Below are 16,537 nucleotides of genomic sequence, written 5' to 3'. Positions count from 1 at the left end.
AAAAACAGCTAGGGCTCCTGTAGTTCCACTTCATTTCACTTTCAGTTGCTACTAGATATTTCAGGAAAAGAATTGGAATTGAAGAAAGGGCAAAGATAGCAAATATGTGGGGGAAGCAATTAAAGTACGGGAATAAAAATAAAATGGTATCCCGGCTGGTGTTGCTCAATGGTTGAGTGTTGACCCAGGAACCAAGAGGTCACTGGTTTGATTCCAAGTCAAGGCACATGCCTGGGTTGCAGGCTCCATCTCCAGGGACAAGTGTGTAGGAGGCAGCCAGTTGTTTACCTCTCATCGATGTTTCTGTCTCTGTCCCTCTTCCTCTCTAGAAATAAATAAAAGCATATTTTTTAAAAAAAATACTAAAATGGTAAACTTTCTAACCTCCTGTTTGATCTGGCAGTAGGAAAGTGTCCATTTTTGTTTACTGCTCTTCCTAGTGCCCAGAAGAGTGCCTGACATCCCCTGAGGGCTCCCGGACTGCGAGAGGGTGCAGGTTGGGCTGAGGGACCCCCCAAGTGCACGAATTTTCATGCACCGAGCCACTAGTAGACTATAATCAGATTTTTCCATTTCAGTAGCATCCTTTTTCTGGCCCAGAACTCAAACCATGGTCACCTGTTATATTTAGTTTTATTATCTCCTTAGTCTCCTTTGAGAGCCAAATTCAAACAGTCCCTTGAAATTTCTTTGCCTTTCATGACCTTGGTACTTTTTGAAAAGTTAGTTTTTAGGATGGCCCTCAGTTTCTATTTGCCTGATATTTTTCATAATTATGCATTTTTGGTAAGAACTCCATAGAAGTGATGTATCCTAAATACATTATGCCAGGAGGCAGAGGCACTGATGTGAACTTGTCTCATTATTGAGGACTAGAGGCCCAGAGGATGAAATTCGGGCAGGGGGGTTCCTCAGCCCGGCCTGCGCCCTCTAACAGTCCGGAAGCCCTCAGGGGATGTCCAGCTGATGGCTTAGGCCCACTTCTGGCTGAGCGGCCCTCCCCCTGTGGCACTCCTCCTGCATTGAACATCTGCCCCCTGGTGGTCAGTGCGTGTCATAGCGACCAGTCCTTCAGCCTTTTGGTCGATTTGCATATTAGCCTTTTATTATATAGGATTGTAACTGACTACTTAATTAAGGTGCTGTCTGCAGGGTTTTTTTTTTTTTTATTGTATAGTCACTATTTTCTCCTTTGTAAATAATTATCTTCTGGAAAGATGCTTTGAGGCTATGTAAATACCCATTTCTCATCATATTCTGCCTACAAATTTTAGGATCTGATGATTCTTGCCTGAAATACTTAACTGTTCTGGTATATGTCAAATGGTAATCTACACTAATAAAAGAGAAACATGCAAATTGGTGTCACTCTGCTACCCCCACCAGCCAAACAGAGCAACTATGCAAATTAACCCAACAAAGATGGCAGTTAATTTGCATACGCAGGCGCGGAGCAAAGACTGAAGGCTCCGGCCAGAGTAAAGACTGAAGAGGCTTGGAGAAGCCAAGCCTCACTGCAGCCGGACCAAAGGCCTGGGTCCCGGATGCCGGAGGAAAACCCATGCCAGCGGCCAGGGGAAGGAAGGCCTATTGCGTGAATCTTCATGCAACGGGCTTCTAGTTTTATATAAACCAGTTAACTTTAAGATAGGGAGATAATTCAGGTGGGCCTGACCTAATCATATGAGCCTATTTAAATATTGGTGGAGAGGTCAGAGCCAGGAAGTCAGAGAGGTGTCAGTGTGGAAGGGTTTCAATATGAGAGTAAATCTTTGGGCTTTGAGGATGGAGGGAGCCATGTGACAAGGACCTCAGAGCAGCCTCCAGGGGGTGAGTCTCCATGGCCAGCCAGCAAAGAGCGGGGACCTCAGTTCTACAACCTCAAGATCTGACCTCAGAAACCTGAATAAACATGGAAGTGAATCCTTCCCCAGAGCCTCCAAAAGCAGTACAACCTGGCTGGCACCTTGATTTCAGTTTTAAGATATTCCAAACAGAGAACCTTGCATGTCAGGTTGGACTTCTGACCTTCAAAACTGAGTTAACAAGAGGATGTGGTTTTTCAAGCTGCTAAGTTTGTGGCAATTTATTACACAGCTGTTGAAAACAAATATAGACCTCATCTTTTTTGGTTTTTTTAGTACTTCCTTACCTTCTCACACAAGATGTTCTGACAGGTATTTGTTTATAATTTGTCCACCCTAGTCCTGGGAATCATTTCTCCAAAAGCCCTTATTTCTTTATTAAAGAATGGTATTTGGAAATGAAGATTGGGTGCAAGATCTGCTCATTAGTATTGGGTATTATTGCTTCTAGGTCCCCACAGCTGAGAGAAATAAAATATATGTTTATATACAACTATGTGTATTTCTCTATCTGTCTACTTGTGTCTGCATCTATTTTTGACACACAAGTCCAAAACTGATACTTCCAATTCCAGTCCAATACCACAGGGTTCTTCCTACCTTTCCCTCTTTCCTTACTTATAACTCCTTTATCCAACAGTGAGAAAACTAGACTTTATATCCATAATATGTTTATTTATTAGCTCAATCCTCAAATATTCATAACATAGTTTGGAAACTGCTAATCCAGCGGTTCTCAACCAGTGGGTCGCGACCCCTTTGGGGTTGAACGACCCTTTCACAGGGGTCGCCTAAGACCATCGGAAAACACATATATAATTACATATTGTTTCTGTGATTAATCACTATGCTTTAATTATGTTCAATTTGTAACAATGAAAATACATCCTGCATATCAGATATTTACATTACGATTCATAATAGTAGCAAAATTACAGTTATGAAGTAGCAACGAAAATAATTTTATGTTTGGGGGTCAGCACAACATGAGGAACTGTATTAAAGGGTCGCGGCATTAGGAAGGTTGAGAATCACTATGCTAATCCACGCTAAAAAACAGTCTTGGTGCCTGGCCAGTGTGGCTCAGTGGTTGAGCATCAACCTATGAACCAACAGCTCACAGTTCAATTCCCAGTCAGAGCACATGCCTAGGTTGCAGGCTTGACCCCCATTGAGGGGCATGTAGGAGGCAGCCAATCAATGATTCTCATCGATGTTTCTTTTTTTTTAATTTAGTGATATGTTTATAGGCATTTTCCCCATGTACTTTTTTTAAAAAAAATAAATCTTTATTCAGATTATTACAGTTGTTCCTCTCCCCCCCCCTCCCCCATAGCTCCCATCCACCCGGTTCCCACCCCACCCCATGCCCTTAACCCCCTCCCCACTGTCCTCATCCATAGATGTAAGATTTTTGTCCAGTCTCTTCCCTTGCCCCCCACACCCTTTTCCCCCCGAGAATTACCAGTCCGCTCCCTTTCTATGCCCCTGATTCTAGTATATTCACCAGTTTATTCTGTTCATCAGATTTTTTATTCACTTGATTTTTAGATTCACTTGTTGATAGATATGTATTTATTGTCACTTTGTTCATAATTTTTATCTTTACCTTTTTCTTCTTCCTCAAAGAATACCCTTCAGCATTTCATATAATGCTGGTTTGGTGGTGATGAACTCCTTTAGCTTTTTCTTATCTGTGAAGCTCTTTATCTGACCTTCAATTCTAAATGATAGCTTTGATGGGTAGACTAATCTTGGTTGTAGGTTCTTGCTATTCATCACTTTGTATATTTCTTGCCACTCCCTTCTGGCCTGCAAAATTTCTGTTGAGAAATCAGCTGATAGTCCTATGGGTACACCCCTGTAGGTAACTAACTATTTTTCTCTTGCTGCTTTTAAGATTCTTTCTTTGTCTTTTGCTCTTGGTATTTTAATTATGATGTGTCTTGGTGTGATCCTCTTTGGATTCCTCTTGTTTGGGGTTCTCTGCATTTCCTGGACTTGTAAGTCTATTTCTTTCACCAGGTAGGGGAAGTGTTCTGTCATTATTTCTTCAAATAGGTTTTCAATATCTTACTCTCTTCTTCTGGCACCCCCATAATTCAGATGTTGGTACGCTTGATTGTCCCAGAGGCTCCTTACACTATCTTCATGTTTTTGGATTCTCTTTTCTTTTTGCTTTTCTGGTTGGGTGTTTTTTGCTTCTTCGTATTTTAAATCTGACTTGATTCTTGGTATCCTCTAGTCTACTGTTGGATCTCTGTATATTATTCTTTTTTTAAAAATATATTTTATTGATTTTTTTTTACAGAGAGGAAGGGAGAGGAATAGAGAGTTAGAAACATCGATGAGAGAGAAACATTGATCAGCTGCCTCCTGCACACTCCCCACTGGGGATGTGCCCGCAGCCAAGGTACATGCCCTTGACCAGACTCGAACCTGGGACCCTTCAGTCCACAGGCTGACACTCTATGCACTGAGCCAAACCGGTCAGGGCTGTATATTATTCTTTATTTCAGTCAGTGTATGCTTAGTTTCTGATTGGTCCTTTTTCATATCCTTGAGGGTCTCACTAAATTTCTCAGAGGTTTCTAGAAGATTCTTGAGTAACCTCATAACCGTGGTTTTGAACTCTATATCCAGTAGTTTGCTTTCCTCCATATCTTTCATTTGTGACATGTTTCTTTGTCTCCGCATTTTGGCTGCTTCCCTGTGTTGATAGAGTGGCTTTGTGTGCTAGGTGTCCTATAGGGCCCAGTGGCTCAGCCTCCCCAATTACTTGAGGTGGACACTCTTGGTGCACCCTTTGTGGGATGTGTGCACAATCTTGTTGTAGTTAAGCCTTGATTGCTGTTGGTATCACTGGGAAGAATTGACCTCCAGGCCAATTGGCTGTGAAGACCAGCTGTGTCTACAATGGGAGAACTGTGCTGGAGACACCCTTATGGGGCGGGACTTGCTTCAGTGGGGCTTCAGTGCTCACTAAGTCTGCCCCTTGAGTGTGTCGCTTATGGATGTGAAGAGTTGTATGGTCTCGTACTGACCACTGGATACACTGGCTCTTGGATCTCCAAGGAGGTACAAAGTCAGCCACTTCCTGAGGCCACCCAGCATGAGCTACAGAGAAATCTGCAGATTCCTCTTCTTTTTTTGGGGTTTGGAAGTGCCCAGATGAGGCCCCTCTGTGAAGCAATGCAGGCTGCTGCTGCCAGGCCTTAGGGCTTCTTTTGGAAGCTTTGGAGCTCTCTGACCCAGCTGCAGTTTGTTAGGTTTTAGATTGCAAAAGGACAGGCCATTCATATGCAAAAGCTGCTGCGCACAGCTTGGGTGGGGTTGTAAATTGGGTGGGGCAGGGTCTCAGGGAATCACCAGGGCAGAACAAACAGCAATGGCTGCCAGTCAGCTCTGTTCCAGAGAGGTCCCTGTGTCTCTGTGTCCCATGGCCCTATGCAGGAACAATGATCGCTGTGAACACCTCTGAGAGAAAGCCACCCTCATGTTCCGGCCCATTGCCAGACAGTCCAGTTTCTCTCTGTATGAGTCTAGGTCCCTAGAGTCTCGCCCAGAACTGGAGTTCAGAGCAATCGGGAGCTTGTATGTCCCTCCCAATTGAAAAAACAACAGCGCACCCAGTTGCCAGCCCTTTTCACGCATGCCTCCACACCTCTGCACCTCATACCAGTCTCAATGTGCTTTTTTCTTTTTTTCTAGTTGTAGAACTTCCCTCCACTCAGCCAGCTTTCCCATGGTTCTGGATGATATTTGTTTTGTCTCTTCGTTGTAGTTTTGATGTGGTTGTGAGAGGCAGCAAGTACAGGTGCTTACCTATGCTGCCATCTTGGTTATTCCCCTTCTCATTGATGTTTCTATCTCTCCCTTTCTCTCTGAAATAAATAAAAATATTTTAAAAAAAAACCCTCTAACAATAAAACACATTATCTAGTTTCACTGGAGGATTCTACTAGACATTAAAGGAAGAAATGTGTTCTCTTTCAGAAAAATAAAAGAGGAAAGAACACTTTCCAATTCATTTTATAAGGCCAGCATTGTCCCAATACCAAAACCAGGTAAATATATTACAAAAGAAGAAATCCATAGATCAACACCCCTCGTGAACATACAAAAATCTTCTAGAAAATATTGACAGAAAAACCTAACAACTCTAAAAGGATATCTGAAAAGATAAAAATACATATTCCTCTCTGACCTACTAGAATAAATTGAATAAATATAAACGTGGGGGGGTTTTTGTCCTTATAATAAACTAATTCTGATTTTCGTTTTGTTTCATTTTGGTTTTGATTTTTAATCTAGAGTGATATTAGAGTCATTATTATTCCTGAATATTTTATTTGAGTATTTCTAAGGCCTAATGGGTCTTTTGACCCTTGGAATTTCTAAAATATTATTGCTTTTCATATAAATAGCTCAGTATTTTAAATAAACTCTTAAAAATATTTTGGCTCGCACTTTAGATAAAATAAAAGGTGGTAATATTAGAATCACAAAAGGCATTATTATTACACAATTCTGTAATGCTTATTAAAACTAGAAAACAACATTCGTATTTTTATTGCTACGATAGGATTTTTAACTTGAGCTTGTAGAACTGCAGGTACAAAAGTGTGGGTGCATTCAATAATGTCTAATAGCATTCCAACCCTAAGCTATATATGTATCATATGCTTATTGTGTTCCATCGTTAAACAAGCAGCTGTACAGTTTTGCAAGCAAAGGTATCAACCTAGTATATGAGTATCTATCTGCACAAGGCTAAATCTATCAATTAGTTTTTTAAAGTGATATATTTTTTATTATGTAAATAATGTATGCCCATTTTGAAAATTCACGGAAGCATAAAAAGATATTGAAAAATCTAAGTCCTGTTCCCAGACGCAAGTACAGTTAATATGCATTGTAGCTTGTGTTTTGTTGTTGTTGTTGTTAATCTATTATATATTGTTTTTAGAACACTCTTGAATTGTTTAATGTGGTCTCCTTTTGTGATCTTTCTGTGAGTTTGAAATTTCCAAATATTTTTAAATATTATGATTTCGATTTTATCAAGAAGCACACTCATAAAAATTTAAGCAATACAGATACATACAAAGAAGAATGTAACAAATGCCACCACTATCACTTAGAAGTAATGTTTGATAACACTTAATGAGTGTCACATCTAGCACCTCTTGATGGGTGGGGGGTGGGTGTATGGAAATACATACATGTATAGAGGAAATACAGATAGAAGTAGTTTTATAAAGTATTACATGCAACCTTCCTAGAATTTAATAGAAAAGAATTTAAGTAAAATAGAAGAAATAGCTAAACCTCAGAGAAATGTTTCCTTACCAGTAAATACATTAGCTAATAAAATATCAAAAGTTAAAAAGGATGCCCTGACTGGTTTGGCTCAGTGGATAGAGCGTCGGCCTGTGGACTGAAGGGTCTTGGATTCGATTCCGGTCAAGGGCATGTACCTTGGTTGCGGGCACATCCCCAATGGGAGGTGTGCAGGAGGCGGCTGATGGATGTTTCTCTCTCATCGATGTTTCTAACTCTCTATCCCTCTCCCTTCCTCTCTATAAAAAATCAATGAAATATATTTTTTAAAAAGTTTAAAAGGAAAGATGATGAACACTACATGACCTACATGTTTCTCTTTTTTAAGTATTTTTTTTATTAAGGGCTATGAAGATATCCAGAAACATAAACGTGATGCAAGGACAGATGTCCTAATATGAAGACAGGTCTTTCACTACATTGTTTTCCTTTGCAAAGGCTTTCAAACCATAGGCGGCAGTGATTCATGTCACTTCCTCTTCTTTTATTACATGCTGCACAATATCCGCATCAGTATTTCACCCTCAGCCTTCTCATTTATAAAATCAAATTCATTTAAATCTATTGTTTAGAGGGACTGTGTTTTTTTCTGTTCCACAAAGAGGACTTTTGTTTTCACAATGGATTCATAAGGCCATCGAGTCAGTTTCTCCCATCCTTGGTTTCTCTTAGTGCTGAAGGAGTAACCTGTCCCAGCGCAGCTGATCGTTTTCACCAGGAAGGTCTGTAACTTGCCCTTGGCAGAGGAGACTGCGGACAGCAACATCGAGACAGCGACCTTGCAGTCTCTGTAAGCCATAGCCTCCATTTTATGTATTTATTTTTTAAAATCCTCACCCGATGTGCCAAGCCAGCTCAGCCAAGGGTTCGAAAGCCTGAGTGAGGGCGGCGAAAGAATGAAGAAATGACAAAGAGAATAAGCTGGGTCTCAGTGGTCGGCAAACTGCGGCTTGGCAAACCGCGGCTCGCTAGCCACATGAGGTTTGTTGGCCCCTTGAGTGTGGCTCTTCCACAAAATACCGGCTCTTCCACAAAATACTGACTTCTGCGCATGGGCCATGAAGTTTCAATCGCACTGTATGTGCGCGCCCACACGTGGTATTTTTGTTGAAGAACCACACTCAAGGAGCCAAAGAGCCACATGTGGCTCATGAGCCACGGTTTGCTGACCACGGGTCTAGGTGGATCTTCCTGTGCCTGGCTGAGGCCACAGAGAGAGATCCAGAGGCAAGCTGTGCCTTTATTTTATAGCCAGAGGTAAACAAAGTAGTGGTCACCATAGTTACAGTGTTTTGTGAGTTTCACTTGTTTTGGCAGCACTTGCTGCACCTCCCACAGCCCATTAGCTACCTAGGAAGGATCTAAGGAGTGTCATAAGGTCAAGTCTAATTATGTTAAGAGGACTGTGCCCTCTAAGCTGGGACTTGTTTGTGGCTTTGGCAACAGGTCAGTCCGAGGCTTAATCCTATAGCCTCGCCCTACAACCCGAGGATATTTTTTCATTCATTTTTAGGGAGAGTGGAAGAGAGAGGGAAAGACAGAGAAATATCAATGTGAGAGAAACACATTGATTGGTTGCCTCCTGCACATGTGCCCACCAGGGCTGGTGCTGAGGAGGAGTCTGCAACTGAGGTTCGTGCCCTTGATGGGAATTGAACCTGGAACCCTTCAGTCCGCAGGCCAATGCTCTATCCACTGAGCAAAACTGGCTACGCCTTTGACCTCCATTTTAGATCATCTCTACTGATTTGCTTTATTAAAAGACAAGGAAATTAACATTATGCTTTTTTCTATTTCCTATCTCCTTTATTTTGCTACTTATATTATTTTTACTTTGTCATTTAAAAAATTATATTCCCTCTTTAATCATAATTCCCATATATATTTACTTTTAGTTCTACATGTAAATGTATTAAATGCTTGTTATCATATATATTATTTACCATAATCCCATCCATTCTAGAGGATTAAAAAATTATTTTCTGGTTGGCTGACTTCATTGTTGTACAGTTTTTTAAAGTTTATTTTTATACTACAGGCCCAGTGCATGCCTGCGTCCTCTTGGGGCCTAAGCCAGCAGTTGGACATTTTTAGCGCTGCTAAGGAGGCGGGAGAGGCTCCCGCCACCGCCGCTGTGCTCACCAGTTGTGAGCCCAGCTTCTGGCTGAGCGGCACTCCCCCTGTGGGAGTGCACTGACCATCAGGGGGCAGCTCCTGCATTGAGTGTCTGCCCCCTTGGTGGTCAGTGCACCCCCCCCCCCCCCGGTTGTCAGTGCACGTTATAGCGACTGGTCATTCCACTGTTCAGTCAATTTGCATATTAGCCTTTTATTATATAGGATGTGTTGCTTTGCTTGCTCAAGAGTGCCTGTGTCCTAATTTTATACTTGTATTACATATTAGCTAGTTAATATTCTTAGTTATACTGTCTTTCCCTCAGAACATGCTCTACCCTGGCATTTATTGGTGCTATAGTGCTTTACCAAGAGATCCTCCTTTCTTTTGGTTGTCCAGAATTCATAAGTGAGGAATATTTTTTAATAAGAGTGCCCAATTCCTATAGTTCTTCAGCTCTTGCATGCCTACCTGTTGCCTTTACATGTGAACAAAGCTTGGCTGAGTGTAATATTCTTTTTTCTTTTAATTGAACTTATTGGTTAATAAAATTATATAGGTTTCAGGTGTATAATTCTATAATACATCATCTGTATATTGTATTGTGTGTTCACCACCCTTAGTGAGTATAACATTCTTTTTTAAAAATATGTTTTTATTGATTTTTAGAGATAGAAGAAGGGAGAGGGTGAAAGAGAGAGAAACATCAATGGGTTGCTTCCTGCACACTCCCTACTGGGGATCACGCTCAAAAACTGGACAAGTGCCCAACTGGGAATCAAATCAGTGACCTCTCGGATGACACTCAACCAACTGAGCCATACCAACCAGTATGGGTATAATATTCTTAAGTCTCACTTTTTTCTTCTCAAAACCTTCTAGGCATTATTCTTAGTAAAGCACAAATAAAAGAAAAGTGGCTTAAAAGTGATAAATATCATGCTGAATAAAATGCTGATGCATTTTTTAATAAAATCAAGAACATTAAAAAGTACATTATCGCCCTGACTGGTTTGGCTCAGTGGATAGAGCATCAGCCTGAGGACTGAAGGGTCCCAGGTTCAATTCTGGTCAAGAGCATGTACCTGGGTTGTGGGCACATTCCCAGTAGGGGGTGTGCAGGAGGCAGCTAATTGATGTTTCTCTCTCATTGATGTTTCCAACTCTCTCTCCCTCTCCCTTCCTCTCTGTAAAAAATCAGTAAAATATATTTTTTTTAAAAAAGTACATTATCAACATTGTTTTGGCATTCCTAAAAATTTAATAAAATAAAATAGAACCCTAGCTGGTTTGGCTCAGGGGGACATGCAGGAGGCAGCCAATCAATGATTCTCTCTCATTGATGTTTCTATCTGTATCCTTCTCCCTTCCTCTTTGTAATCAATAAATATATATTAAAAATTAAATTAAATAAAAGTGAATTACTGAATCAATTTCTAAAAAAAAGTTAAGAACAATGAAGAATGTCCATTATCACTTTTTTCCCCAAAAAAAATTTTCTGGAGGTTCTAGCTAATGCTTAAGAAACGAAAATAATCAGTTAAACACTGAGAGTAAAAAAGAAACTTATCTCTCTTTGCAGATTTAACAAATTTTAGCCCTGACTGGTTTGGCTCTGTGTACAGAGCGTCGGCCTGCGGACTCAAGGGTCCCAGGTTCAATTCCTGTCAAGGGCATGTACCTTGGTTGCAGGCATGTCCCCAATAGGGAATGTGCAGGAGGCAGCTGATCAATGTTTCTCTCTCCTCTATGTTTCTAACTCTCTATCCCTCCCCTTCCCCTTGTAAAAAATCAATAAAATATATTTAAAAAAATTTTATACCTAGAAAACTCAAATAGATATTTTATTTGGGATTGCTCTTAAATCTTATCCTTTGGTAATTAATGTAGTCCTGTGTATCTTGTGTGGTTGTAACCAGGAAGTCAAAAACTTCATGCTAACGGTGGCAGAGCAGGAAGGTTGAAGGATCTTGGTTCCTCAAGATCCTTGAACAGTTGTTCCAGCCTTGGAGTCTAACTCCCCCACTTCTTATATGCATCAAATGCATGATTCCCTTCCTTAGGCCACTGTTAAACTTCCCATTATTTATAGCCAAATTTAATCCATCAGACACAGACCTTTTCTACTTTGTTTCCCTTTATTTCTAGAGCCCGAAGCATGCTGACACTGATAGGCAGGTGATAACTATATGCTGGATAAAAAAATGATTTTTTTCCCCATTCAGTGAACCTTTTCAATGTCAGACTCAAGTTTTTCATGAACTCAGAGAAATGTGGGTATTTTTAAAAAATTATTTATTTAAATTTTACATCCTCATGTAATAACTGAATTTTCACCTCATGGAATAACTTATTTATAGGTAAGAGCTCAGATCTGTCTTCCAAATCACTTAGGTTTCCTTTCATGGTTTCCATTTACTTTTTTCAGCATTGTGAGGTATTTCTTCCAATTAATATTTCAAAGTCTACAAATTTGCTTCTCGATACCCTCAGAGGCAACCACTTTCTACTGATTATTTTGCTTTACAGCCCCATATCCTGAAATAACATGCTTCTGTTGTTATTTCTTGGTTAGCTTTTGATATTATGTTTGATATTATACAGAATCTGAGGATTTAACTCTCTTTTACAACCCTGACCATGCATAAACGCCCATTTCCTCATATAGAAATATAAACTTGGTTAGTTCAATATTCAGGATTTATAGTATTACTAGAGGTCCGGTGCATGAAATTTGTGCACAGTAGGGGGGGTCCCCTCAGCCCAGCCTGTACCCTCTCTAATCCAGGACCCCTTGGGGGATGTCTGACTGGGGATCAGGCCTAAACCAGCAGTTGAACATCCCTCTCACAATCTGGGACCCCTGGCTCCTAATTGCTCACCTGCCTGCCTGCCTGATTGCCCCCTAACTGCCCCCCCTGCCGGCCTGGTTGCCCCCAACTTCCCCCCCCTCCTGCCGGCCTGGTCACCCCCAACTGGCCCCCCTACCAGTCTGGTCACCCCCAACTGCCCCCCGACTGGCCTTGTTGCCCCTCACAGCCCCCCCTGTTGGCCTGCTCACCCCCAACTGCCCCCCACCCCCGCCAGCCTGATCACCCCAACTGCCCTCCCCTCTGGCCTGATTGCCCCTAATCGCCTCGGCCCCACCACCATGGCTTTGTCCAGAAGGTCTCCCAGAAGGTCTCCTGGTCTAATTAGCATATTACCCTTTTATTAGTATAGATGATAGAACCTCATAATATTTATAATTTAAAAAAAAAACAGAGGTAGTGACATAGTATGTTACTCAAAATGGTTAAAATTGAGCTTTGCCATATTATGGAGATAATAAAATCCTTCCTTGAAAGTTTCAGTCCACTTCTAAAGTCTATTTCACAAGCCCATCCCAGAGAGTACAAATTTTTAATACTTCTTTGGGGTGGTAATTCTTGCCTTTTTCTGTGCCTGTGTCTTTGACCCATTCAGTTAAGAATCTGATGAACCATAATGGCACTTTCCCCAAATAGTACACAGTTGTAAATTTTACATACAATTTAGGATGTTCTAAGAATCCCTGGTTCCCTTAAAATCTAGGTTAAGAATCTCAGTTCTGGAAGACTTAATTTATTTGTTAATTTTCTTTTATCGTGTGTTTGTAGACACCATCCTTTTGGACAACTGAATAATAATGGCAGATGATTAGTCAGTGCTTACTATGTGCCAGGCCTTGTTATAATGATAGATAGTAAAGGTGACTGAAAATTTGTGTATGTGTGGCATTCTTCTCCAACTGTCTAGTTATTTGTTGTAGCCCAACAAAAGGAATTGAGAGTATGGTAGTTAAGACTCCAGCGGGCTAACCATTGTTAGGCCAGCAAAGAATATTTGAAACTCAGAGTGCTTGCTAAATTTCAGAGACAAGAGTAATATATGGTTGCAGAGGGAGAAACTAGTTGAATTTATTTAGAATCATTTTATGGCACTGGAACGGTTCAAACGCGTCATGGGGGCAGGGCGATTGTAACTGAGCTCCTAAAAGGAATCTGACAATTCTCAGAAGAATGATAAGAACTCTGAGTCATCAATCTACTTCGAAATCAGCAATATAAGGGCTACAAGGAAAGCGAAGTTCATAGCATAATAAACACAACTGACAACCAGCTCTATTCAGTACTGTATCTGAGACCCAGTTTTCATTTTCTTCATCCATTTGACAGGAAATGCACAACCTGGTAAGCCCTGTTAGCAGAGTGGAATTCCACTTAAGAAGACAATGCACAGAAGTTTATCTAAATAAATCTCTTCCATTTCTTTCTCATATCTGGGTGCGATTTTTTTTCTTCTCCTTCTAGAAGCATTTCTGAAGAAATGATCATGTAATAGTTGTTATTCATAACAATCATTTAAAGAAAAAATAATAATCCTTTGGTGACTTTCTAGTGCCTCCTACTTATATGCACCTGTTTGTTAGTTCCTCACTATTTTTCCATGCCCCCGGTTTCCAAAAGAATGAGAACTGGCAGTTCAGAAAGACACTGGTGTTTTTAGATTCAACCATGGTTGGGAAGCGAACAAGGTTGAGGGAACCAGAAATACTAGTAATGTTACTTATAAAGCTTTCGAATTTTAAGAAAAAGGATCTAAGAAGCGATCATCTAATTTTGAAGGTGGGGCATAGAAAGGACAAGTAAAAATAACACCTTTTATAAACAATAACTCAGTAGAAATAACCACTAATGACATTGGCAGAGGTTCTGAATACATTTTTATTTAAAATAGCCGCACCCTGAAGTTGAATCCAGCATGCTAAGCCTCGCCCCGGACAGCGCATTCATAACACACTTGCCCAGGATTGATAAGGTTCCCTCGCTGATTTCCTGCAGCTTGGAGAGTTCAAGCAGATGATGACAACAGGGGTGTTAATCATTTCCCCGACCAAGCAATCTTAGTCACAAGGTCCTGCTAAAAGTGAAATCACCCCCTCTGGTTTAAAAACAGCTAGAAACCTTTTACTCAGCTCCTGTTGTAATTTCTCCCGTTTAGGTTAAGCACATGGAAATTTGTTTGGCAATTCTTTTTACGGCACTATTTCCATTAGTTGCTCACACAAGCTGGGGTTTATCTGATTGTGTGGTAGATGGAAACTTCAGGATAAAATTCAATGGCCTAAGGCTGAGTGAAGTTTACCCTGGCTGTGGTTATGAAGAGGGTAAGTGAATGAAACTTTTTGTCGGTCTTGTGTTTATTTTCTCTTATGCTAGATTTTATATACCATAAAATGCAAAAGGCGTAATCTTGCAATTACAGTTAACTATTTAAATTTGCTTGATGATTGTTTTTAAGTGATCACAGGCCAAAACCAAGCTATAAAACACACAATTAAGCTTGCATGCCAAACAAAATTGTTGCAGTTTCCTCCTAAAAAAACTATTTTTATTAATTAAACAGCTTGTTTAGTTCATTGAACTGTTATTGAAATGTCTTTTTGCATTGATGAAAGGTTCACTAAATAGACTGGAGACAACTGTATGTGAATGAAAGACATAAATAATTTTGATTATTGGAAACAGTCAAGGTAGGGACTGATGCATCTAGATCAGTGGTTCTCAACCTTGGCTGCACATTAGAATCACCTGGGAATCTTTTTAAAATCCTGATTTCTGGGCCTCATCCTTGGGAAATTCTGTTTCTTTGTTATGGGGTGGGGCCACAACATTAGGAACAAAGAAACAGAATTTCCGGAGGATGAGGCCCAGAAATCAGGATTTTAAAAAGATTCCCAGGTGATTCTAATGTGCAGCCAAGGTTGAGAACCACTGATCTAGAGGTAGACTTCAAATTTCAAATAATTCTAATAGAATATTTTTATGGATATGTGTTTCTATTCAAAAAATATTTTTTTGTTTCTTGAAATCTATTTGAAGTAGTCATAACAGTTCAAAAATAAAATCTCTATTAATATCTCAAATAATCTTTCCTAAAAAGGAAAATATTAGGACATAATAGGAGGACTTTCATAGAACAGTACTTGCCCATTTCAATTGTGGTTACCTTTTATTTCAAGAAAAATACAGATTTCTCTTCTTTGAGCCTAGAACAGACCTGGGCACATAAAAGACTTTTTGCAAAGGTCTATTGATTATTTATCTGTTTTTCAGTCTGCACGTATATGAATGGATTTTAGAAGATATTTTCTATTCACTTGTGTAAAATCTTATTAAGTACTCAGTAAGTCAATGATTAATCAAAAAGGAAATAGATGATAGGGTTTTTACCTGAAAGGAATTTAATTCACATCTTTTTCACTATGGATTAAACCTTTCCATTTTGGAGAACTTTAACACTTTCTTTTGAGTGTTTGAAAAAATATAGAAATGACACACATTTTTTATAATAACATTGCTTATCATTGTGAAAACCTGGAAATAAACAAATGTTAATGAATAGGATAGTGGTTAAATACAATGGGATATGACATAGCTCATTAAAAAATGAGATGAATCTATATTTATTAACATGAAACCAGTTCAAGTGCTAAGTTTTTTTTTAAAAAAGCAATTTGCAAAAAATAGTAAGTATTCACAATATTTACTTACTATTTTCATAATAGTAAATATAGCATATACTTTTTAAAAAAAAAATAAAAATGGCCACATTGGGAGGTGGAATGAGAAAGTTACTTTTCACTTTGTAGATAGAATCTAACAGGTAGAGACATTGTTTTACTTATTGTTAAAACCGCAATGTATGTAATAGTGGCTGGCACATAGCAGGCATGTAATAAATGGTGTTGAATGAGTGAATGAAGATATTTCTGTAATCTTTAATTTTTAAAAAATTAGCATGATTAATTTGTAAGCAGATAAAATCCACAAGATTCCTTTTTTAAAAAATGATTTTGAACAACTTTCAAAGCCACTAATCTCTCTTCCCCTCCTGTTACCTCTTCTTCTTTCCTACATTTTATAGCACTTTCCCTCCCTTTTCTAGCTAGTTTTGGTTCAAAGGAAAATTAAAATGTTATGCTGCCTGTGCTCAGATTTTCTGCCTAGGCATCTTACTTGGTGTTTGATTTCCATCCTCAGGAATCCATATTATCTAAGATCCCAGATCGATGTTTATCTCTTTGTGTGTATGCCATCATTACAATTTGATGGCAAACCGTGGAGAATATACACCCTGACTAATGATCCTCTCTGTCCTCAACACCTAACACAGGTTCTTACACACATTAG

Source organism: Myotis daubentonii, chromosome 11 (assembly GCF_963259705.1).
Source record: "Myotis daubentonii chromosome 11, mMyoDau2.1, whole genome shotgun sequence".
In the NCBI taxonomy this organism is placed as follows: domain Eukaryota; kingdom Metazoa; phylum Chordata; class Mammalia; order Chiroptera; family Vespertilionidae; genus Myotis; species Myotis daubentonii.
The sequence above is the reverse complement of the archived record's forward strand: the minus strand, read 5'-3'. Positions refer to the sequence as shown.